The sequence below is a fragment of the Chamaea fasciata genome, unplaced genomic scaffold, assembly GCF_029207755.1.
Source record: "Chamaea fasciata isolate MVZ Bird 193981 ecotype frontalis unplaced genomic scaffold, bChaFas1.0.hap1 SCAF_6, whole genome shotgun sequence".
NCBI lineage: Eukaryota > Metazoa > Chordata > Aves > Passeriformes > Sylviidae > Chamaea > Chamaea fasciata.
Window position 1 is genome coordinate 54,707,863 of NW_027094091.1, and position 26,715 is coordinate 54,734,577.

At 42.0% G+C, this 26,715-nt stretch overlaps 1 protein-coding gene across 2 annotated transcripts in view; it reads right to left on the minus strand.

Moving 5' to 3' along the window:
• The window catches only part of ADGRL3 (adhesion G protein-coupled receptor L3), a 480,878-nt gene that overhangs the window by 339,224 nt on the left and 114,939 nt on the right, over positions 1 to 26,715 (minus strand). The window contains exon 1 of one of the 2 annotated variants that reach the window (XM_066186414.1): positions 17,719 to 17,799. The exons of the other annotated variant lie outside the window; for it this stretch is intronic. The gene's annotated coding sequence lies outside the window, so the exon portion shown is untranslated. Of the gene's footprint in view, positions 1 to 17,718; positions 17,800 to 26,715 lie in introns of those variants that run through there. 2 annotated transcript variants of the gene reach the window in all.

Below are 26,715 nucleotides of genomic sequence, written 5' to 3' on the forward strand. Positions count from 1 at the left end.
ATTCATCACACCACAAGATGAGTAACCCTCTGGAAATAACCTTTAGCAGAAAGCTCTGTTACCTAAATAAAGAAATGCCATAGTTTCTCTGAAACTGTATCATTCCGCTGAAACTAATTATGAGAAAGCTGGTGCTTAATGAAAGTTTGCTTTAATATGACTTATACTATTCATAAGTTTGCTTTGGACAGCATCCAGGTTTTTTAAATTAAATATTAGCAGTCTGTTAGCCTATCAAACAAACCGAAACATATCAAGTTAGTATTTTAATAGTGTTTTTTCTTCTCTTCCCAGCCTAGGTTTGGCTTCCTAATTGACTTGCTGCTTTAAAGTCAGTAAATTCAAAAGTCTGAGAAGATGTCACACTTTAATGGTTTAGGAGTGCAAGCTTTGTCTGGGTGATTGATGGATCAAATGTGTGCTGAGGAATGCGGCAATGTTTCTCTCATCATTTCTGCTTCTCAAGAGGCTGAGAACTGGACGATCACTAAACTTCTTTGCTGCTAGAAACAACAATAAAATTCTCATTCATTATAAATGTAAAATCCACCTTGGCATCCTGAAGGGCTGTTATTGAGCTGACATTACTGTGTGAGCACCCACCAAGGTGTACCTGAGAATTCATCACCAAGGATGCAGCTGAATCCACGCACCATGCATGCTGGGCTCTCTCTGGCTCATTACACTCCTTTCCTGGTTATTGCCAGCCCCAACCTGTTTGGTGAATGAGATATGGAAGAGCCGTGAAGACACAGCAGGGAAAGGTCCTTCAGAAACACTGGGATAAATGGGGTAACATTCACAGGTGACCAGTAAAGAAAGACCGAGGCATTAATCGAGGGTTGTGCATCTGACAAGAGGCACAAATGTAGATGGAGAGCCCTTATTAAAGCAATATTTAGTAATTTTCAGAGTGCTTTTCAAATGTAATCATTTACTTTCAGTCCTGCCTAATCAAGTAAAGGACTGCACCATTTCTGATCTCAAGATGAGGGCTGAAAGGTAGAAAAAGCTTCCAAACAATGTGTGTGCTCTCCAACGTGACCAATACAGACTACACACATATTCACACACCTCTATCAAATCCTCTAGTGCAAGAACAAATATTTCTGATTGCAGGCCCTCCCAGTGGGATGTGAAAGTCAGGCAGGTTCTCTAAAGCGCTGACATCACACTTATTAAACATTTTACATATAAAGCTTAGTTAACAAATCCGCTGACGACGCACAAGCCGGAATAAAAGCCTATTCCCTCTCCAGAGCAGGGCGGCTCTCCCAGATTAAAGAAGAGCAGAAAGGTATTGAAACTCACTGAGGTCAGGTAAGGGGGCTGGCACAAATGTGGGTACCATTAGAGCAAATCTGCCCAGAGTGTCCGAGAAAGATGACTGACTGCAAGAAATCTCTCGCGATGCAGAGTCCAATGCGCTCAAGCATAAGCACTCAGAGGAAGAATGGGGCAGGAGGGATCAAGAGCACAGCCAATACCCTAAAGCCCTGAAATAGTAGAGGATTTGTTAAATCCCAGAGAGCAGCCCTGGCTGTATTTGGCAAAGGAGGATAAAGCAAAGCCCTGGAAGCGCTGGCAAGTCTGGAGAGGGTCATAGTCCCCCTCCTCACCCCAAATTTGGGGAACACAACTCAAGGTGACAAGCAGGGCTGAACAGTCAGGTACCCCAACAGTTTTGGGCTCTCTTAAGGAGCCAGAGGCCTACCCACAGCTGAGGCACCAGAGATTTCAGCAGGACCCATCTCCCACACCAGTCCTTGCACATCCTCTGTTTCTCATGTTGGTCAGGCATTTTTCTTCACTCTTCATCCCCACAGCTCCTTCACAGTCCCTTGCAAATTTAAATGGGGTTGCTGGCTACTTCATCCAATAAAACCCTTCCTGCCCTGCCTTAAATGAACATGTTTCATTGCAGTAGCTATATCTTTTTCCCTTCTTTTTTCCTCCCCATACCATCCATGAAAAAAGAAAAAGGTGCTGTACTTCCAGGCTTGTGCTGACAGCATTACATACCAGCAGCAAGAGGGACTCAGAGGCACCAGCTGTGATTTCTCCTCTGCTCTCCACACTTCCAACTTGTACCAACACTCTTGTGTATCTTTGCATTTTAGGCATACCTCTGAGACTGCACATTTATCTAGAAATCATCCTCACCATAATGACAAGCCAGGAATGCCATTTTTCCCCCCTTGCTCTATAGAGAGGCAGAGAAAATGAGGAAGTGGTAACACAGATTAGGCAGGGACATGCCTCAACTTGGCCCTAGGAAGAGTCGAGCCTCGGGCCACCCAAAAGCACAGTCCCCCCTCTCATTTTGGGGCTGTGCAGATCAATCCCACCTGTGTCCACACTGCAGCACTGATGACATTTCATTCCACCACCTGCAAGTACAGCAGGGATTCAGACATATCCAGGGAGAGCTTTGCTGCCTGGCCACGCTCACAGGGCCATTTGTGGGACACTTGCACTTTCCTTTGTTCCTCATCTCTTTTCTTCAAACCTTCCTGGCGTTGCATCCTTCCCCCTCCCATGCTCTGGCAGGGGTGCTGAATGCTGATGAGACAATACTTGATACATCTTCAAGCACTTATTTTCAGGCAATTAACTTGGCATCATAGAAGCACTTAAGAAACCTGGCTTTCCGGAGTGGGAGACAACTGACTAAAAAGCTAAGCAAAGTAGTAAATTATTGTCAAATGACTAAAAAAAGAACAGGGAAGGGGGGGGAGAAACCAACACTTTGATCGAAAACACTTGCTGCTGTCAAGCCAGATCTGAGATCTGACAAAAAAAGCCAATCTAACAGTTTCAGCAACCATTAGTGTGAGTCCAATACTGGCCACTATCAATTGTGTCTAAAACAATTGAGTTTTGCCATTCAAGGTTGGATGCCTTCTTTCCTGACATCTCTTGATTGCATGTCATCAATTCATCCTTGGAAAAATTAACCCAGGCAAAAGTATCTATCTATTTAAATAGAGCACATTACTCTAATGTTCCAAAGGCTTACCAATCACCATGTGGTCTTTCATCACTACTGTGCCTGCTATAATAATTCTTTTCTACACTCAGAAGCAATAACTTACCCATTATCAATGTTTTACTTATTTACCTGGTCTTGAATTCAATTCATGGGGGGCAGAACCACAAACCATTAATTCAATTTTTCATAAACCAGAAATTTCCAAGTTTTCCTTTGTGGTGTTATTTTCCTGTCCCCAAAATGACACTTCAAAGATGCATTCGCCTTTCATCCCTTAGATGCCAACATCAGGAATGGGGCATGAAAAAAGCCAGTCTGGCACTGCCTGAGCAGTCCCTCTGCTGGGCAGCTGAGTGTTCCCTCACATTCCCTGCTTGCCTTTGGGAACACTGGGGATTTTTTTGTAGATCAGAAGCATGTTGATTTTGCAGACACAGCTTCACGTTTAAAGTGAATAAATAAATATCAGTCTTCCCATGCATAGTTTACAGCTACCTTTTACATTTTCAAATGGATCTCACTGCAGACCCCTACAGCTAAAAGAAGCCTACGGACACCTGCATAATAAGTTGTCCTTTAAGGAAAAAATAATTTAAAAAAATAATTCCACTTGTAGTTTATACTACTGGTTATTCCAGCTACCTCCCCACCCTGTATGTGTATTGCTGATGCCAGAAAACAATATCCTGGAGCTGGAACTCCAGCGGAACACACTGCTCTGCAGGCACAGGGGCTGGGGCTGCATTCAGGAACTAATGGGAAGAATGTGGAGATAAATAGGGCAGTAAATTCCCCCATTACCCTTGCTTTCAAAACCCAAATTAAAAAAAAGTTTCCTTTTGGCTCACTAAATTGATATAATGATGTAAACACCAACATATGAAAATCCACAAGGAAAAAAAAACCTGACCTGCCACCCTTCTATCTGCCAGCTCACACAAAGAAGCAGAGATCTCAGACACCCAGACTTACTCCCATTAAATATTCAGTGTTATAAATCAAGCCCTCCCACCTTATATAAACACATCACAGATCTTGCACAATAACATCCTGCTTGCATACATTTACATTATTCCCTCAAATGAAAAAAAAAAAATTCCATGAAAACATTATCTGTGCAATCCTCTTAAAAGAGTTTAAAGGAAAGAAACAGAACCTAAAATAAAGGCAGACAATATCCTTAAGAGGAAATACATTTAAGGCAGATAGTTCAGGTGGGACATACAGCACTTTCAGGGCTCAGGGGCAAACTGGAAGTCACAACCCTCTATGTAACAACAAACAAACAAACCCAAAGTCAGGATATGCAAGAGATGGAGACCAAGCCAAGCAGATCTTCTTTCCCAAGCTGGTTACTTCTTTCTAGAAATAAACACTCTACTACCACCTGGTATGAGCTGGTGTACTGCAGAAACACAACAGGAAAGAAAAAAAAAGAAAAAAAAAAAAAGTACCTGGCTTGCTGTTTTCACCAAGAAATTAATTTTATGGGTAAACATGAACACTTCAATTATCAGCTGCACACTAAGCAAATTAACAGTGCTCATAAGGCATTAGTACACCTTTCACGTTCCTCTTGCAGCTCCAGCCCTATCATATACACCTCGGTGCACTGGGCATCAAGAGCACCAAACCATGGCATGGACCATTGCAGTCCTGCTTCCAAGGTCATCAAACACACCAGTTCTGCTGCCGCGAAACACTCCGTAACTACAAGTTGGTTAGGTTTTATCCATCAGTTTTAAATGCTGCAAAATAAAAGTTACTTGCTCTCCTGGACCTCCCTCACACTGGTGAGCATGTTCTCACCTTTTTGTTAAACTGGGAACACCGCACATTTCAGCCCCAAGAGCATCAAGGGGAAACCACAAGCTACTTTTAGGCATCTGTTATGTGTTGATTCCCATAGCCATCCTAGGCTTGACATGCCATTGCCTTCAAACACCATCTACAGTGGATGCCTAGCCCAGAGGAGCAGGATGGGACAACCATTTGGCCATAGCCCTGCACATGCTTTCCCACACTCAGGCAATCCAGGGACTTGAAATTAAGCAACACAGAATTCTTCATGGAGGTCTTTCCAAAACTAACTGTCTTTGTTAGCACCAATCCAGCTGCAAAAATATTAGTCAAGGCTGCATTAATGCCAAATGGGCCCTGCAAGCACACAGGTTTTGTTAAGAGAACCTTAGATGCTTGAAAGGTAGGGTGGGCTTTTCTCTTTGCTGCTCTCGTTTTCTTGGCCTTTCCATCCTCCCCATTAAGTTCAAAAGCTGGCAGCAATTTGCAGCAAATTACTGTGTAGAAGGTATGCACATACATATGTGTGCGTGCACGCACATAAGCCAGACAACTCAGTAAGTTTCTCTTAGGGAAAGAATCCCACTGCAAGGGGCTGGACTCAAACCTTGATGGTCAAAATGGGGCATTTGCTAATTACAGTCTTAGGCAAAAGATTACAATCAGGCAGATGTTTCTCCAAAAGGAACACAGGAACCATTACATTCCAAACAAGAATCAACTTTGGAGATGCTTTAATTAATCTCCCTGTCCCAGCAGCCCAGGTAGCCCCAGTCTGTAGACTGAAACCCTTCTGTGTCAAAAGGCTACCTCTTGTCATTGCCCCAGGCAGGGGAAGAGGGATTTTAGGCCTGGTCTCTACCATTTCAGGACTATTTACACCACTTTTATTTATGTAATCACCCTACAAACTGCCCTGCCTACACATGCCAAATAGGACAGGCTCCCGACTTTTCATCATGGGTTTGCCATAGGACTAAGCAAACAAGAATTTCTTTATTGCCTTTCTTCAAGTTCAACAGACAATACTAAGCCACACATTTCTCTCTTCCCTGCTCACATGTGTGCCATGAAGCTAGACGAACCAGCAGCATGTGCTGACACCTGTGATGCTGAAACTTGTTACACAGATAAGAGACACACTCCATCTCATCAATTCAGTTTCTACCTGCTCAGAGAGATGCATTTCGTCACGCCCAAGCTTAACTCACTCAATCTGTAATACGAAAGACTACTGAGAACAAAAAACTCTTTGCTGGCAAAACCAAACAAAATGGAGCAGAGAAGGACATAAATCCAAAGAGCCTCAGAGCAGGATTAAAAACACCACTTGCCATCCCCACAGGCTTAGTAACCCTCATGAGCCTGAGAGAAATGGATTTCAGCATGTTAAGATCCTAAGAGAATACTGCAAGAAATGGCATGCTGTGGGTGGTTATATGATCTTCTGGTTTACCAGAGAATTCTGCCAGCTCCCCCAAGCCTTTCATGGCAGATCAGTGACGACTATTATGGACAGCCACGCTTTGCTGGGGATTTTCAAGTCTCTCAGCCAGCAAAGACAAGCTCATGGGCTTTACAAGGACTGCTGACTGGCCTGTCTACCTGTTATATTTCATGAACCCTGAAATGAACAAATAACTCATGGAGAACATAAAACATAATTCTGTTAGAGCAGTTTGTCAGCTCAGAAAACTCAGAACACAAAGGGCTCCAGGTGTGTTTTAATTTCCACTGGAGTTGTCACCCATGGGGTTTACAAGGTTCATCAACCAACCCAGATCCATACACATCCTGTAGTATAAAATTTGCTCATGTTAGGAAGACACCATCATAATCAGAACAGAGGTTCCAATCTGCAAAAGCTTACATCAGCAACAGAAAAAAAAAAAAAAAGGAAAACTATCACATCCATTCCTTCTGTAATGCCAGGGAATCTCAGATTCACTCAAGTATGTACTGAGAGAATCCAGAGCCAAAAGATAAGGCCTTTGACTTCTCCTTAGAAGCTGATGCAAAAAGGGAAAAAATTGCAACCCAGCACTTTGCAAACTGGCACCCAACCCTGAAAGAAGTCTCCATGTACTCCTAGAGTTTTTCTCACTGAGCAGAGCATGTTTCCCTGCTCAATGAGAAAAACAGCAGCAGACTGATGTACACTTAAACAGGACCTTTGTGAATATTAAAAGACTTTTAACCAAGAGCCTTTTCTGAAAATGCTTCAAGCCCTTCATCAGCACAGCATTCTCCTTTTCCCAAGTTGTTTCTTGGTCAGGAGAGGAACAGGTCATACCTTCAAAGGAAAAAAAGCCCTCTAATCCCCACCTCCTTCTTCTAGGAATTGGTCTGGAGAGGAAAAAAAGTGCAAAGAAATAAAAAGAAATTATTTACATTCCAATTGCTTCATGGTTTTCCTGCAAAGTTTTAATAACTTCCTCCAGCTCATCCACTCAGTATATCTTACTCAGAGTATCCAAATGAAATTTCCAAAAGTTCAGCAGACTTCTAATTGCATCGCTTAGAATGGTTCCCTATCAAGGGCCCATGTCAAAAGCAGGTTAGAGACGTTTAGATCACGGATATTTCATGGATAGATAGAAATTTAGACACAAAAAGCCAAAGCAAGAGAGCACACAGAACTTTTACATACTGTGGCTATTCAGTGTCTATTAAATAAACACTTGGGTGCAATACAGGGAATAGTTTTTAATATCCTCACTTTCTTGCTTCTCAGAAATGTTCAAAACGTTGCTCATTATACATCTTTGTGGAACAGGCAGACTGAGGTTCTTCACATCTTTGTGAAGACACACATTTCAACAGACCACGAGTCTGCACAGCACAGAGGTGTCAAACGAAGAAAGAAATAGACTGCCTCCCAATGAAGTACAAATAAGGAAAGTATTTAATTATGCATACTTCTCCAATGCTTTGGAAACTGCTTTTAAAGGAGAAAAAGTGTCATAACTCAAAGGTATTTACTCTAATGAAAAACTACGATTGTTCAGGCTGTTTCTAATATATTCAAATAAAAGAAGATGGGTTGAGATTTTTTTTTTTCCCCTACAAGAAGAACACTCAGGAAATTACATCCCATCCAACCCTTCCCCCTCATCTTTTTGTCAGCAAATCCTATAAACCCACAAAATGCCCGGAATTAAATGCTAAGGTTGGCAATCTGTCATTGACATATGTTCCTGCCTTTTTTTTTCCCCCACAAAGTCATGAGATAAAGCTGCAGTTTCAGCCTTAGCATGGAATTTCTCAGCACCAGTTAGTTTTGGGTGCCTTCAGTTCTCTCCCTACCTTTTCCCCCTTTCCCTCTTCTCATCAGCGTCATTTACTCTCCTATCCCACAAGCCAACTTCTCAAGAGTCACAACCCAGCTTCCAGATACTTGGAGGCATTCTGCACAACAGCCTGCTCCAAAGCAACACCATCAGCTTCCAAGCATGACACTGGACAGTCCCACGATACACTGCCATGGCAAAATAATTCCTTCCCTTTGGGAAGCCCTCAGCACAAGCTGTCCAAACATTATTTATGATTTCAAGTGTTGCCTTATTTATGGCTGAAAATCTCCCTGTTCAGAAGAGAGAGACTGAGTAACTTATTAGGAATGTTCCTAGGGAATGGGGGAAAGGGGGAAATGAGATCAGTCATAACTCCAGAAACATTTACAGCTTTTATGCAAAATTTAAAATTGGAGCATTATCAAAAAAAGAAAAAAAAATCCTAACCCAACCCAAACAACCTTAATCGGGTAGTTTGCCAAGCTACAGGTGGGTTTTGTAAGGAGGAATAGGATTCCAGCTTTCTTGTTTGGAGAAGAAAGGCAAGCATAACTTCTGGGAAGATTAAATACTTGAAGTGGATATATTTACACAATATGTGGGAAGTGTGAACAGATGCTACATAGGAGGCCTTTCTCATGACAGCATCTCCAGAATACAAGACAGTTTTTCATTTGGATTCTGTTTGTGTGGTATGGTGGTTTCTTTGTAAGACGCAAAAATAATTTTTTACAGAGTGTTTTGCAATTGGAAATACTGGCTTCTAAGGCCTTTCAAATGAATCCAATACTAGCTTTTTTGGTAGTTAATAGAAATAATTATTGTTGTCTTCCTACCTGTAGATTCTATTAGAGACTGACTGTGTGAATATTGAACTTAAAACCAACACATCATTTTCAGCAGTGGTAAATACAACTGCTCCTACTGACATCTCTCACGGCTACAGATGCTGCACACAGCTGCAAACTCAGCCCAGATCCTCACCTTCCCAAAACTCTGGCCCGCGTTTTTGCTGGCAGCAGAGGTTTTCAAATCAATGGCAGAGAGATTGTTTCTGGCAAAGATGCCTTGGAATAGGAAAAGCATAACAAAGCTCACCTGAGTCCACATGGGGAAAGAATCAATGGGCAAATTAGGAACAGCAAACAGGACACACACCAGCAGAACCTTTTGTGTTTAGTTGGTGTTTTATAAAGCAGGACCCACATCAGTAATGACAAAAGAATGATATCATGATTTGTTTGGGTACAGCTACAGACAGCATCACTTAGTGAAGAGCTGGCAGCTCCCAAATAGCTGACTTCCAGAGAGTTCAGTTAAATATAACCCTACTGCCCGAGACACAAATAAAATCTATTCCAGTTAATGTGATTTCAGCTAAATCTGAAGAGTTAACAGCAAAAGAGCTACATATTGATTATGCCACTTCCATTCTGATGGAAACGACTTTGAAACAGCACCCAGAATCCAATATTTTCCTTAATTCCTTTAAGCTCCGCTACCAAAGGCTTTCTATTTATTTTCATTATAAAGCACCCTATTCACAGGTATTCCTTCAGGTTCCAGGTCAACTCGGGCATTTACTGGCCCATACAACAAATACACATATACAAACATATCCCCATGCATACAAACACTTACTCTTCCACATCTGCTCCCCTTTCAATATCCTTAGGGTAGAAAAAATAAAAAGGAGACTGAATTTGTTTCAGTGGCTCAAACCCACAAGGAAATTGTGCCTGCTATATTGTTTTCAGGCTGTCAGCTAGACAAGAGTTAATCAATGGAAGCACAGTCATTCATGCTGCTTTATAAGAAAACAGAGACATTAAAAAAGAAAAAAGTGATGTGCACATGCATGAATACCATTTACAGAGAAAATGCCTAGTTAGATAACCTCTTCTACTTCTAATGCTTCACAGTGATTTAGCTCTCTACCCTGAGGGTCCATAGGTAGATAGGCAGGCAGTTTTAACACTCACCCCTAGCTCATTAAAAATATCAGTCAGGGGGGTCTCTCTTCTCAAGCTGGCTGGAACATGACCCATGTTCAAGAAATCAAAACTACTTCCCACTGAGGTCCACGTGGTGCCTGTCCTTGTGCACAGTTGTAACTAACTCTTAAAATTGGAAAGATATTTTCTTCCATCTGTCACTGCAGAAAAGCGGAGAAGGGGAGGAGATATCCCAAGATGGTCATAAATCAGACTGTATTATTTGCTGTACTTCTATTTTTAACTAATCTTATTAATAAAAAAAATAAAAATAAAAAAAACAAAACCAACAAACCAACCCTCATAAGTAACATGCTGTTCTTCTGGATACCATAAACTGATAGTGGGTATCATAGTCATATGCATATAAAGTTGAGCTATGGAAAGGGTAAAAAAGAGAAACGCTGAAGAAAACCACACAGCGAATTGACAACTGAGGTCCATGGTTTAATTTCTGAGCTGTAGCCGAAGATTTTGGCAAGTGATTTTTTTTTCTTGTAGTTGATAGGACTCCTCAGCCTAACAAGCAGCAAAGGCAAAAACAAAGAATCAAAGAAACTTTTTATTATGCTCATGAAAATAGGTAAGGGGTAATGGCTCATAAATACAGTCCTGCCCACTTCTTTCATCAAACCGTTGGCCAGGAGATGCCCCGAATGTTTGCTCACTGTTTGCCCTGTCAGTGGATTTCAGCTCCACCAAATTCAGACCAAGAACCACACTCATAACAAAGTAATACAGCTACAAGAAAAAACAATCCAGCAAATCCTCCTGAGGTATGAGACAGTACCTAGACAGCTGCAAATGAGAAAGCAAATGATCCCACCTCCGTACAAAGATGAACAATCTTCTCCCTGAAGAAGACTTGAGCCCAAGAGACAGCGAAAACCTCCTTTAGGTTTGATGCTGTCCTCTACACTGCCAGATCATCATCCAAAGACAAAAGGAGAAAGCAAGTGTGGTAACATTTATTACCTTTTTAATCCAGTTTCAGTATCAAGAGAAATCCAACTGCAACATAACTCCTCACAACCACCTTTGCCAGGAGAGCACTACTTCGCTTCTTGTAAGGAGATGCCGAAGTTCTCATGCAAACTTTAGTAGCATATTCTAAATTTTTCAGATTCTCTCCTATAGAAAGGTACTTGCTCTAGTAACAATATGAAGCCAATTTGCATTTTCTGTTCACTGGGCTGTATTTTCCAGTCCTCCTACCATGTTTGGGGAATGGGCATATGTGAAAGGGAGAAGCTGCGCAGTGCCATCATTTTTGACTGGCTCATCAGCCTGACTGCAAGTTGCACAAGTAGAGTTGCCTGAAATGGTGGCATCTAGTTATAAAAAGAAGCCATGATTTAGTGCCAAATTAGTATGCAAGCAGCTAAGCATGACTAATGGCGGGCTCAAGCATAATACTCCTGTCTTCACGAGCTGCCTTAACCTTTCTATACAAAGAACTGTCAGGAGAGGCACCATCAACACAAACCAAGTGTGTAAATCCTGCAAATCACACGAGAAAGGAAAAATGAGCTGCAAGAGAAACAATGTATAGACATATCATATGTTAACCATTCAAAGTAGGAACAAAACCCCAGTAATTACGTGTTAGCTGGAAAGGCTGATCTCAAGATGGACCTAATCACCAGCAAGAGCTTCGCTGGGGCCATATGTCCCAGAATTATGCTTACCCCCACCATCCTCCCTCTTTCTTTGCATAGAAAGTAAGTGGGGGTCTTGGAAATATATATAAAAAAAGCACAGCCCTCTTCCACACCCAGCATCTTCCTCCTCTGTTCCACATGGAAAGCCTTTCCCTTCTGTGCTCTACCACCAATAAGGTAAAAAAAAAAAAAAAAAAATTGAAAACAAATTTTCCTTCATTTCCTAATTTTTCTCTGTACAAGCTACAGACATGGAACAGCACCTACCTGCAGCTGAGAACTAAAATGCTTCATGCAACATTCAAAGCTACCCCAGACTGAGTCCCAAGCAAAACTTAGAAAAAGCCAGGGGCAAGAACTGCCATGAGGAAAATCCCTCCTCCCTGTTAGTCGGATCCAACAAAGCAGAGCAGCATTACTTCCTTCAGAAATATCCCTCAATTCAGCACTTCAAGACATCAATATTTTGGCCAAAATTTCAGCTCTCTGCTGTGCATACTGTGTTCCCTATAATGCGAGGCCTCAGGTGTATAGCGTAATTCAAAGCTGAGAGTACAAATAGCTGGGCAAGAGCAACAAGCAATCAATCACTGAATGCAGCTTATTCTTTAACAAGTGTTTTCTTAAAAAAAGAAAGTTCTGAAATCCACATGGCTTTTAACTTTGGTTTGGCACAGAGACAGCTGCTTAGTTTCTGGTCACTTAAGCAATGCATTCCTAAGATCCAGGCTCACTCCCAACATCACGTTGTCTCCGTTTCTCAGTTCACACAACTTCAACTTGATAAGCAGCTCCAACCCTCAGCAAACAGATGCCACAGGCTGGGGATTGATCTCAGCTTGCATCCAGCCCCAGGATCCTCTCTGGGGACATGCCACAAGGAAAGCTGAGTGGGTGTGAGGGAATGCCATACCTGAGTTACCAAGATCAACATCTGGCTCATAATTCTGCACCACACTTTTGCTTCTTAATGCTTTGATTTAAAAAGTGCTTATTTAGGGATCCTTTAAGATTTTAAAGCATGGGAGGAGGGGAGGGATGGGATGAAACACTACTTGTAGCATTATAAGAAGTAGTATGTTTCCTCCATAATCATTCTCTCAACTTCAGGGGGACCAGGCTTTAAAGACATAAATATATTATAACTCACTGGGAAAGCCCCTAAGAGAAACAATAATGAAGATACACATTAACTCAAAAATAAAACATTAACCTGTTCTGTGAGGGCAGACCAGACACACACTGCAGGAGAGGGTCCAGCAAGAAGGTGGCTCTTCCAGCGGCCACAGTTTAATGAAGATAAACAAAGATAAGGCAAGGAACAGCATAACATATACAGAACTGTACACAGCACCACTGAAAGGATAACAATGTCTGTCTTATGCTGCATTAAGCTCCCCCTGGCCTTTAAAACAACTGATCGTTCATTTTATGAATTAACATTACCACTGTTAGAGCTCCTGCCCATGGCCATAAACCAGATTTTGTCTGACCTCAGAAACTGAGCCGACCTACGTTTGGCTCCTGCTTGGGTGGAAAAATAAATTGGGATCCTGAGCACCAAAGGCAGAAACTGTTGTTGGTCAACGGATGTGTGTTCAGCTGTGAAAAGGGTGAGCAGAATCAAACAGGGAGCTTTTAGCAGCAGACAAAGACTGGATGAGAAATGGTATTGCAAACACCATTACTCTCCAGGTCTTTATTACAGCAGTGTCACTCCTTAAGTGCCTGATGTCATTAGAGTTATGCCAGCACCAAACCACCACAAAAAGGAGAGAGACAGGCTCATAAACTTTGAGTTTCATCTGTGAATTTCTGAGTTTTAGAACTTCTGAGTTTGCCTCACCATGAAGCTGCCATTTGAGAGACATAACGCCACAGTGCATAAATGCTGGGTACCAGCTCAACTCCAAGCATGACTTCAGAGTCCCTAAGCTGGTCTCTCATTAAATAAATCACACACAGACTCATGCTGAGTTGCCTTCCTACTTCAGAGCCTAAGACAAGATATCAATTTGCTTAATGTGCAAAAATTAAGCCACTCTGAAATTAATTATAAACATTTGCCTCACTTAGCAGAAATTTATTTGACACAGCAGTCAGGAGTCAGATTAAAACTCCAGCCTGTCCAGCTAAACTTCTCTGACTTAAGAAGTTAATACCTTGTCATATTTCAGGTGACATGCTTGCCTCATTCCACTTTGCATAGCATTAACTACTGATTTTTTTCAGTGCTTTGGTTGGAAACAAAACGACCTACATACACATTTGGTATGAACAGTACCATGCAGAAACCAAACCCAAACATCCTCATATAGAAGCAATGTAGTAAGACTTTTCGTATATATATATATATATATATATATATATATATATATATATATATATATATGTGTGTATGAATATACAGGCAGAATGTTTTTCTTTTTGGAAATACTTGGCCTGCCCTCTTATGCACCACGAACATAAGCTAAAGAATGTTCTTGGAGCTTTCCCTTAGAGAAGTAAGGTTAAATTTCACTCCTGTATTCCACTGTGTTTCTCCAAATGGGATTACACTGTAGACTTGTATGTCTACAAAACTAGGGATCTTTGCTTTCCCTTTCTGTCTCAGTGGACCTGTCAAATAAGGGTAAGTCTTTTCTCCCAGCTTTTGTCCATCTTGCCTACCTACAGCTGTATATTTTTCAAGATGGAAACTGCTTATAACCAAGAGGCTCTCACCTTCAACCTCATACATAAATAAGCACTAAGTGCTCTGCTTACATTTTAAACTACAAAAAAAAACTTTTTATGAAAATTTACAAAGAATTAAAGTATTCCACTAAAGGCGGTATATTGCATGATGGGTTTGGGGAAAGGAAAGGGAGAGTTCATTGAGGTCTCACCTACACTGGAAAACAACCATGTTTTAGAACATGATGCTTAATGAGTGCCATTAACAGCTGGTATCATCTGGCACTGTTCCAATAATTTTTTTTTTCCTGATAATACTTGCACAGATTTGCACCAGGCACAAGCCTCCTTCTCAGTCTATAAGGGAACAGCTGGGTGAAATCACAAATGCCCTCTAAGGGTAAAATATTTTCAGACAGTTCAAAGAGAACTGACCTAAACACATTCCCTCTGAAAAAAAAAACCCCACGAAATATTTTCAAAATGCTTTTCCAGACCTAAAGTTTAGCCAAGCTTAAGCAACACCAAGCTAGGAAGAACCTATCCTATCCTATGCTTGCAGAAGCACTGGATTTAAAAAAAAAAAAAAAAAGGCACTACAGAAAAAACCATCAGGCCAACACAAGGTTTACACTCAGTTGCTTACATATCCAGAGTACACAGGGTGGCAGCACCTGAAGAGTGACCCATTCTGCCGCGTGCTGGCTTTGGGTGTGAGATTTCTATCTGCTTGCAACCCATAACCATGTATATCTCATCCCACCTCCTTCCCAACACATCTCCAGTTCAAGACAGAGCAAGTGTGGGGAGAGAGGCAAAGCACAGTCACCACCTTTGCAACTCTTGTAACATTAAACAAAATGTCATTCCCGTGCTATTCTATGAGAAGTTGTTGAAGATAAATGAAAATAGCACAATGTTTCTTGGTTTGGTTCCGCCCTCCCCTCAAATTTTGTCTCTAATAAATTAGATCAGGAGCTTGAACGCAAGCAGTTTTGTTGGAGAAAAAAAAAAAGTCAGTATTCCTATTTTCAAAAACATGTTTATCCACTCCTAGCAAGTAGTGCAAACAGGCCATGACATAAAACTTCAGCTTGGGGCCCCAAAAAAAAAGGTCAGGGAAGGTCTAATATATGCTGTTCAGAAGCACAAGAGCGACAGGATTTTCCTCCTACTCCTCCACTGAAACCCTGGCTACATTTTCCCATACCTTGTGCGTCAAAATCACTTTCTCCACAAAACAGAAAAAAAATTCTCACTGAGCAAGGAAAGCCCTGCTACGTGCAGAAGAACAACCACCATGGATGTTTAGGTTACTTAAGACAGGCATGTTTTTCTTTTCCCTGTGGCAAAATTGTTTAAATGCGTATGAAACAGTAGATTGATTGTCATAGGAAAAAAATGACTGCTCCTTTTTCTTTCCTTGCACTAACTTACAAGTCATAAAAATAATAAATTCAGACTTATGTCCTGATAAACAAAACCGCAGCGGAGCATGGCATAATTTCTTCTCTTTTGCTGCTGCCTAACTCAGCTTTCTTAATTCAGGCCATATTTAATCTACATGTAGGAAATCCACATTTGTTTCTAATAAGAGAAGGAAAGTAATGAGATGTCAAGGAACAGTTTCCTTAGGCCAGAGAGACTTCAAAGGTGAGTCTGGCAGCTTGTCCTGCATTTATTGTTTGTGTCAAGCTTAAGATTTTCTAAAGAGCAACTGCCCATTTAAAATAATTATAAACTGCAACTTAAACCCAAACAGCACATGAAGGTATGATAAAACACTTACACCATCGTCCAAATTTTGACATCAGCCCTATATCAGGGAACACATAGCTCCAGATGCTGAATTAAAACAATAAGTGCAAGCTGAAAATGAGCATATAATTCTTTCAGCTAATGCAGAAGGGTCAGGACGCTTAATGCAAAAGCACTAAAATGAAACTACGGACTAGATTGCCTCAATGTATAAGCCGCAATCACAGACACTTCTGGTGTGCCTATCAGCCGTGTCTGTCCTGGAGCAAGAGGCAGAGCCTCCCAAAAAAAAAAAAGTATTTCCACTGAGGGATATTTTTTTTGTCTCCTATTATTTTTGCCAAACTTCTGAGTTATGGTAGAGCTAAGAAAAACAGAAACATACAACAAAAAAGAAAAAAAGGCACTCTGCTTATTGTTTATCCCACAGAACTGTACTGCTCATTCATGCTAAGTCTTGCTGCTCCCGAAGCCAGGGCAGAGGCTTGTGCTGGAAGGGGAAGCCCTTAAAATGAGGGTTGAAGCAGCACAGAATAAGCATTAGGAAACAAGTTTAATACTAAAAATCGAAATTAAAAGGGCTTACGCCTGCGCTAATAAATGCAAAACAAAAAACCCTGCAAGGTCCATAGCACACAAGCCTTGAGCAGACTAAATTATAAAATAGGCAGCCAATCTGTATATCACAGGCAGCATTGCTAAACACAAAGCATACCTTCTAATTGATTCCATTTTCTAATGTGTGTCTGTGTGCATGTATTTATGAACACATACACACTTCATTGTTTATCATCTCTCAGCACACACTCTGAGTCAGCAGATAGAAGGAAATATGTTTGAGCGGTGTTTAAAATGACACCCTTTACAAATGAAACCATCTAAATCCGGTGTTAGAGAATTAATGAGCTTCTCATGTAAATCACACATAATTTACAGTGGAATTTGTTCTTGTGCCAACAGCCACTTGCACTGCATAATAATGAAGGCAGGGTTTCAGAGACACACGGAGCTCCCCACAGCCTATTTGTGTCCTACCTCTGCTTTTCCCTGAGCAACCAGAACACCATAAACCCTTTCAAAGTGCAATAATATGAGGCTTCAAATAACACAGCAGCCTTCATCTTTCAATTCTCCTTTTCACTTCTGGCTGAGAAATGTTGCCACCACCAGAAACACTCATTTTAAGAGCTATTAATTCACATTTTAAGTTTGAGCATAGCCTCAGGTTGGGTTGAATACGTGAGACAAACATTAAGCCTCTATAACACTGTGTAAGGCACTGCCTGTGTTTTAGGCAAGAGGAGAAGCAGTAACAGCATCAAGGACTTGTCAGGATCAGAGAGAACCACTGCACACCACTCAAGAGATGCAGGCAGTGGAAATGGACTCAGTGCCTTACTGCAAACACATCAATTTAATTTGACCTAAATCCCATTTCCGTTGATTGAGAAAGCCTCAAAGACCTCACAAAACCAGCCCCGAAAAAGCCCATTCCTCTTTTTGCTGATAAGAATTATCAATCATCAAACCCCTGACTCACTCACCAACACCTCCAGCAGCCTTCTCTCGCTGTGACCAAGCAGGAGCACTCCAACAAGCTCTTGCAAAACAGAATCACCTCCAGCAGCCAACATAGGAGGCACCTGGAAGCAGAAGAGCTAAATACCCTCTCCCCAGGCACAGCAAAAAGCCATAATGCCTCATTCCCGAATAACAGGGCACGGCTGGGAAATTTCCCCCGTGTTTCCCTGAAGGTGTGGCACCAAAGCAAAACAACTTCTTGATCATTGTCATTTTCTTTCTTTTTTTGAGGACTTACATGCTGTGTGGGTTCGAGGGGTACTCGGAGACCCAGCAAGGCTCCCAGGATGCAGGAATGAAAGCAGCAGTGAGGGGCTGCATGGAAACACCTAGTTGTCTTTCCCTCCTAAAGCCACAGATATAAACCTGCACCTGTATCACTTTCACAGCCTCCTCTAAATGTATTTACAAGGGCTCCCCTGTCTGTTCCTTTCTGTTATTACAAAGCACTTGCATTTGATGCCTGGGCAATACAAAAGAACATTCCCCTATACTTTCCTACCCCTCTGTCCAGCAGCCACACAGAAGAGCTCATTAATAACATCCCTCTCCCTCTAAGCCTTGGCAAAGGGAGCCCATATTATAAACCCAGAAGGATCACACTGTCACATTGTGTGAGGCTGTGCAAGATGAAGCAATAAAAGTAGGATTCCCCCCCTCCCAAAACAAAGGACACATTCTGCTTGAGGGTGCTGAAGGCTCCCAGTGGCAGCAACCATTGCTGTCAAAAGAAATGTAACAGCAGCAGGTGGGGAAATAGGCCTGGTAGTACAACTTCTGTATCTGAGGTGTCAACAGTCCAGTCCCAGCAGACAGAGGAGAATTCTCAGGTGCTGTATATTCCCCCTCACTTGTGTTTTTGCTGCTGAAGGTCCCACCCACAAGTGCTGGTTGGGGCATTTCTCACTATTGGACAAGGCAACTGGTTCTAGTGGCATCGTATGTGGAGTTCTCCATTCTTCTGCCCTCACTGCTAATGGCATTGCCTGTCCAATCTCATCCAGTAGTCGTCACTCTATGGAGATTTCTCTGCTTTGCTTATTCCAAGCCTTCTCTGCCATCCTGATTGGTCAATAACTTTTATTAGTACCAGTCATTAAACATCCAGCTTTGAGAGAAGACCAGGTGCCCAGTGAAACCAATAAAACTCAATGTAGGGAGTACAATGTGTATCTTAGAGACACATAAATGAAGTATCCCCACCTTCAAGTGGAGCCAAGATTTTACCTTAAGTCCCTGCTTCTCAGCTTTATTATTAAAATAAATGAGCAATTCTTATTTCACTATGGGTTTGAAAATCTGATGTCCAAGAGACATGAGGGTACCCCTCTTTTGTCACCACCTTGTCTATTTCTTTGTTTTTCTCACTGAGTAGGCCCAACAAAAACCCTGGAGGTTTACAATGGTGAACTCCGCTCTGTGAGAGTGCGTACGTGATGTTTCGTGGCTCATTTGGCACAGCAAATTCAACACAAGAAGAAGTAAGTATACCTGAAATTTCACTTCCATTGACCCAAAGTGCATCAACATCAAAGCCTGTGCCAAGTCCTCCTGGAAATCCTACCAGCCTATCCCAGCTGAGCAGCAACTGAACAAACTTCTTCCAGCCACCACACAGATCTGGGATTTTCTTCCAGTTATGTGATTTCATAAAGGTATCACACAGGCTGGAAGCAAAATGGTCCAGCAGCCCCCCTGCCAGACGATGAAGTGAGCCCCATACTCATCTAAAATATCCATTAAATAAAACTATACTGATTTTGCCTCTCTGTCCATGGGTGGTCAGGAAATAATGAGTTAAAGCTCTAAGTAGCCCTGACTTCTCATTTGCTTATCTCAGTGGTCATTAATTGGTCATTACTGGTGGAGATAGAGACCCCAAATGCATCCTTATAATGCAGCATTGGCTGCATATTTTCACACTGTCCTACCCTTACAAGGGATTCATGGCAGATGATAAAAGCATAATCTCATGCCATATATTCACAGATATCCCTCCCCCCCGTAAAATAAAACCAAATAGGAAGCTAATCCCTGTGAAATGGCAGTTCATGAACAGAGTTGGTAAAGGGGGAACAAGCATCCCTCTCCCTCCTTCTCTTCATAGCCTTTCTTCAGGACCCATCCACTCTTCATTACACGTAAGTAAAATTAATTCCTGCTCTTGTATTCCTACTAATGAAGCTTCTCAGAGCAGCCCAGAATTACAAACATTTACATAATGGCTTAATTTTTAGAATCAATTAGGAATTTTCAAGGAGTCTTTCCACCGCCAAAGCCTTGCACCAAGCCAGGTGCTTTGCACGCCTCCCTTGCAACTGCAAGCGAGTTTCCTTTGACTTGCAGAAGGCAGGCAGCACTTCTTTGGCTTTAAAATCCAACAGATTACAAATATAATGACTGCATAAGCAAATTCATTGCCTTGAAGGTTCAGCAGAAGTTTCACTAGATTTAAATCAAGTTCGGGGGAAAAAAAACCCCAACTGTCCCAAAAGAAAACTCACAAAAACCAACTCACCCCACAGCAACGGTGATGTTTGTTTAAAATAAAAAGCACTTTTTCTCTCACTCCCCCAGATTTTGGAGTGCAACTTTTTTTTGAGTGTTTCCTAAGGAAGCGAGAACAATGCAAACCACTCTTTTTTTGGGTCTCTTTTAATTGCCTTCAACTCCCTCTTCTGTGTCTCTGAGTCCAGGGGCTCTTTACAGTCATATTTGAAAGAAGGGCAGAAAGATAAATTGGAGGTTTTTTATGATTTGTGGACACTGGCAGCTGGACAGAAGAAGAGGTGCCAATCAAACTGCTGCCTAGAGAAAGCCATGTAAAATTCTGCTGCTGGACACAACTTGAAAGTGGATGGGTGACTAATTAGTAGAAGCAAGTAAAAAAAATTAAAAGCTAATGTTTAACAGAAACAAAAACAACAGGATTAAACAGAACAGGAACTATGACACACTGCACTCAAAGCCTCATGTTCAAATCAGTTTGAGTGCCATAACCCAACTCAGAAAACCAGGCTCCATGCAGCTCCAAGTGATGCTGTTCCGTGCTGGGAAGCCTGGCCATGCAGCTCTCCCTCCTTCCAGGAAGGTTTTATTAAAAAAATATTTATCGGTATGCAAGAGGCAGCCGAGATGACATTTTCTTCCCCTCCCTGCTTCTTCCTCCTCCCATTTTATCTTCCCCCTTCTACTCCCCAGGGACACTGCTGGCTTCCTCACTGTGGTCCTGTTTACACCCTGCTGAGATTGTGCTTTAAGTGTGGTCCCAGCAGGTTATCTGAGCTCACCAAAAGCCACGGCGCACCTGGATTCCTAAGGCTGTGCTTTGCATACACGTGTTTTCCTTGTTGTACCCAAGAAAGGGTTTGTTATGGAGCTCCCAGCCCCACAAAATGTTTAATCCCTTCCTTTCCAAGGACTCACATTTTGGTTATTGCAACATCCTCCCCTGTGGCCTTGCAGAAAATCAGTCTGACACATTTGTTTTCTTTCAAAATGCTGCCATGAAGATCCTTTCTGCACCTTGTTGCTTTGACCACATCCCACTTGCATGTTTTTCTTATGCGGTTACCTCTGTTTCACACATGCAGAATAAACACTGTGCTTTTAGCTCCAGGTTTTTTTCATGGCTTAGCTCCAACTTGAACATCACCTCTACTGCTACCAAAATGTACTTCTACTCTGCCACAGCACCTTTTCCCTGGAACTTGTGTATCTGAAAACCAAACAAACACTGCCATGCAGAGAAGAGACACATTCATTGCTGGAAAACTCTCTCTGGTCCTTCCCTAAACCCCTCTCCATGCTGCAATGTCAAAGACAGACCCCACATCTGTTTTCAGAGGGCCAAAAAAAACACTCCTGGCCTTGCGAGTGTCGCTAAAATCAACGCGTGCATCTCCACTTGCATTTATTTGGTAGATTTTAAAACAGACTCTGCTTTCTGGCATGCTGAGGCTGACATGTAGATCTCTGATGTAGATCCCTGGCCCACAGCCTCCCTACACCCCATCCATGATGCTTTACTATGAGGGGGCTCTGGGGCAGGTGTCCCTCTCTTCTCTGCAGCCATAAAGCACAGAGCACATCTGCTTGCGATCCAGGTCTGGGCTTCCCAGATGTTACAGGAACCGGATAATATTTGAATAATAACAATAACATGCCCTGCTGTTTGTTTTACGGCACCTTTGCGGACGTCAGCATGCCTTACGTGTTACTTTCATTTGCTATCTCTACATGGCAGTCTTGCAAGAGTCCTAGAAAGCCTGTTTTCCCTTAAAATCATTGAGAGTCCAGGGGAAAAACCTTAAGAGAGCTAGCTGGCATTCCTAGTAGCTCTCCTCCAACACAGTTTTATATCCTCGCTCTCTCCCAGCTGGCTCAACTCCTGCCCTGTTTATTTTCAGCAGAAGGCAGGAGGAGCCCAAATTAATAGAAAACAGGGAGATTTCTGGCTTTCATCAAAATCCAGAGTTCTGACCAGCAGGGACAGAAGAAACCGCTTGACAACGGGTTTTCAGGACAGCAAAGCAAAGTCACAGGGATGTTTGCAGGAGTGAGCCCAGGAGACTGAAGTGCTGCTTCAGCAAGGGTAGCATCTCTGCATCCTCAGGGAGCAAGCATCCCAGGCAGAGGAAAACTGGTTTTATGTACTTCTCAGTTCCTCAGGCTCCTCTGAAAACAATGCAAGGAAATAATTTTAGGGGGAAAAAAAAAAAAAAAGGAAAAAAAAACCCCCACAGACAGTTAGACATTATTTTCTCTCTGCACACTGTATATCTTGATGAGCTATTTGGCATTGCAAGCCTTGTGTCTGCAAAGAGAATAAAGGAAGACAAAATGTTCTGCAAATGCAAATATACAACTCTACATTAAGCTGAGTATCTCCTGATATCTCTATATAAAATGAAAGCAGTGCTTAAATTCTAGTTCTGGAGTACCTGAACTACACATAGGAAAAGCAGTTCTTAAAAAGATCTATTATTGAGCAGTCTGCAGGATGACACATCTGCTTATTAATATACAGTAGGCTGGGAAGGCTGTGGCTGTGAGTGATGGATTCTGAAGTACTGCCTATGTACATCAAATCAGATCGCTTTTTGTCAAAGGAAAAACACAGGTCTGGGAAACTGAGAACAGGAGAGAGAAGTTTTCACAACAAAAATATAAGAGTAATAATTATTAGCTTCCACTGTTTCTGCAGACAAAAGGGCAATCACTTTAATTCTTCTGCATCTTGGCAGGCCTCTTATTTCTTAACTCTAACAATTAGCGTGCCGAATTAATGTGAACCAGGATGCAGTTACTGAAGAGCCGGGGAGGGGAGGGGCAGACAGGGACAGATTGACTGCACGCTCAAATTATTTCACTTTAAGGAACATCTCAGTGAAACCAGCTCAGGCACAGTATTAAAGGAAGTAAAAGACCATGGAAGAAGATATGTGAATCTAGGCCCTCCACTCCCTCTCCTATATGTGCTGTGTGTGAAAGAGAACTATCCCTACATCCCTACCATGGATTTTACGTTTGTCACTGCACTGTTGATAGTGACCAATAAAAAACAAATGTTTCTTCTTTGTTTCCAGCTGACGTGCATTTAAGACATAGATACATCTCATATCACCAGCATCCTCAAATCTTAACAATAGGTTTCCACTGCTTTTCTGTTTTAAATCAAAAATTAGACATGTGTGAGTTCTACATTATCTTGCAGTTGCATAAGCTTCCAGCCATGAGAAAACTACCATTTTCACTGAAATAAGTAAGTTCTTCTAGCAGGTTAATATTCCCATAATTTTAAAAATATTTCACAGGAGGGAAAATAAAATCCAAAATCGATTTTCAGAAATTAAGATGAAATCCATATACTTAGAGGTTTTGTTTCCAACTACCTTTTCCCCATATTAATGTTCCCCATACAAACTCTCACAGATGGACCCTGTTAGCCTCTGCAGAGGAGGGATGGTGGCAGGACACTCACAGCAGCACAAGGCAGTCAGAAACAGAGGACAACCTGGAAGGAGGGAGGACTTCAGGATGAATACATTTGGGACTCTATATACACACAGGTCACATGATGAATTCTAACCTTTTTCAGCCTGCAAAGAATTTAAAAAAATGTTCCAGTCAAGCTCTCTATATATTTGGCTGTTACTGAAGAGGCCCTCAATGCCCTTACGGCCATAGAGATCACCCAGGTCGGAGTGGTGGGGGTGTGTAAATTTGCAATTGGGTCAGGTCTGCTCACAGAGGGGGCAGGGGTTTGTTGGCAAACCACCTGCTCAGGGCTGGAAAAACCTTTGGGGTGTAATTCTGCACTGCTTCCCTTTCCTTAGCACAGCGCATACATATACATTTCCCGCATAAGCGTGCGCATGGTTATGTAAACTGTCACAACCAAAACATTCGACTCCACATCCCTCTTTCCCTGGGGGGCAGATGAAAGAGCATGTACAGATGTGCACCGCTGGAAGCTATTTGGAAACCACAGCAATAAGGGTGAGACCAAGAAACAACTGAGGAGAGAAAAACAAAACCACACAAAACCGAGGCCAAGCAGTGCATCCACCTGAACCAGTCAGACTGATCAGGCAGATTTGCTTTTAGTTAAAAATTACCTTGACTGGGGTGCTATCAGTCCATATATGGGGACACATAATGCACATTTTTTATAGTGAAAACACATTAAGGAAGAAAAACCATGAGAGAGCTCCTCCAGAAACCCTAACTGTGAACTTCCTGGCACAGCAGCAGCTAAGCCCCTGCCTTAATCATGCATGTGTTTTGCATTATTTTTTATTGACTTTTCAAACTCATAAAATGAGAAAATAAAAGAAAATCTCGGTGACTAGCCACACAACCAATCTTTCTGGTCCTATAATCCCACAGACCTCTACCACACAGTTTTATTTTAAACACCTGGGTAATCCTGTTGAAGTCAGGGAGATTACTCATGGATGTGGAGTCAAAGATGTGACTCACCGGGTGTCCCTGCTGACGGACAACACACGATTCCCACGGAGACCCTCTTGAAACACACAGCCATAATGACAAATTTTTTTCCACACTTTTTTAAGGGAAAAGCTAAAATAAGAAGCAATGCAAGCATGAGACACATCGGCTGCTCATCTCAAGTCTGTGGAAAATCAGAAATATCTCAAAGGCAACTGGGGAGCCAGGGATGGGAAGAAATGTTAATGCAACCCTTGCCTGACCCACAGTCACAGTATAGCAGCTAAAGCCATAGTGGATTCTAGCAAAAATGAATATAACCTGCAGCATCTTTACAGAGACTCTGCAAAATACAGGAAGGTCATCGACTAAGTAAACATCAAAAAAAGGATTATCTTAATTTATAAAGAAGCGGGATCAGGAGGAAACCAGGCCAGGCAATTCCCACCTCCATTGAGGTAGGATCATATCTACCTGTTTGAGCTGAAGGGAATCGACTCCTTCAATAATAATTCCACTTAAGGTCAGTAAATATCAGTCTGATGCCCTGGAAGAAACACATGTTTCACAGGCACTTCTTTTCTTTTTCCTATTGCTGATCTACAGTTCAAGTGTAGACTTCTTCCAGCCACGATTATTGTTTAAAGTCACACAAACCCAGGTCTAATATTTCAAGCATCCAGGTTTGGATTCTTTAATTGCAACTTTCTGTGACTTCATGATTTATTCATCTCAGGATGCACTCAAAAGTCTAGCGTATCGCTGACATCCCCACGCAGCATACTGTTAGCTTTAAAATTTCATAAACCACCATGTACTTGACAAGTTGAAAAGTTAACAAGGGTTATAAGGCAAGGGAAAAAACCCGCATGCTGAGCTCTGATCAGCTCAGCCCCAGAACTCCAGGCTTTTTGGACGTGCAGCACACAGTTTGGTATTAAAAAGGGAGACTCTATTACAATATTGTCTTTATGGCCCACGTTTCCCCATTCCTCAGCTGAGCTAAAATACACGTCTCCTCTTTAATGAAAGCCATACTTGCTTCATACACACTGGCTGCAAACCATCAGTGTCTCTGTCTAATGCATAAATTAAGTCTTGCTCGCAGATTTAAGACTTTTGAAAAGAAAATGGCTTGTGAGGCCACTCAGTCCTATGTGGCCACATGAGCAGCTAGGAGATCCCAAAACCTGCCCTTCACCTCCACACAAATCAGTGGCCACCTACACATAGGGTTCAGAGTGCTCTGGGGAAAGAGAGGAGAAACCCTGCACAACTGGAAATGAGGGGTCTCTTGAGTCCAAGCGACTGTGCAAGATGTCTTGTTTAAAAGAAGCCCCTGCAGAAAGAAGTGCCAGGAAGTTCTTCCTGAGGAGGTTTCTGTGAGGGTAAATTAAAGTTGTCAGCCCACAATCAGCAGCAAAAACATTACAGGCAGACACAGACAAAATCAGGTACAAGAAAAATAAATGCATGAATATGACTTATACATTAATATATAATACCTTACCAACATCTTAGGCATCCAGTTGTACCCTATATGGACCCAGCAACTTTTTTTTCAAGTCTACTGAATTATCCCACCAGTTTCTGTATGCTCCCCCTGATGCCTGGAACTATTCACAAAGCAGGTCTGTTCTGACGAGTAGGCAGCAAAATGACAAATACAAGAGTAAATGTCTTTTCATCTCACCAGTGATGGTGCAGCTCTCTCACACTTGCCTGGGCACAGCATCAGCTACCACAGGTCTCCCTCAGAGATGAAGGGGCTTTGGCCATACACATGAACCACCATTCGAAGGTTTAGAGGATGACAAAACTCCCTTTCAACCAGTTTTCAAGTCTTTAAACAGCACTTTCAGAGCTGCTTACATTTCTGTTGTCCTGTGAATGGATTTCTTCAATGGGAAAGCAACAACAGTCATTCACTTTCATCCCAAACAAAACAAAAGGACCACAGCTAAACCAGAAACCGTGTGTGTGTACAGCACCAGAATATTTGATTA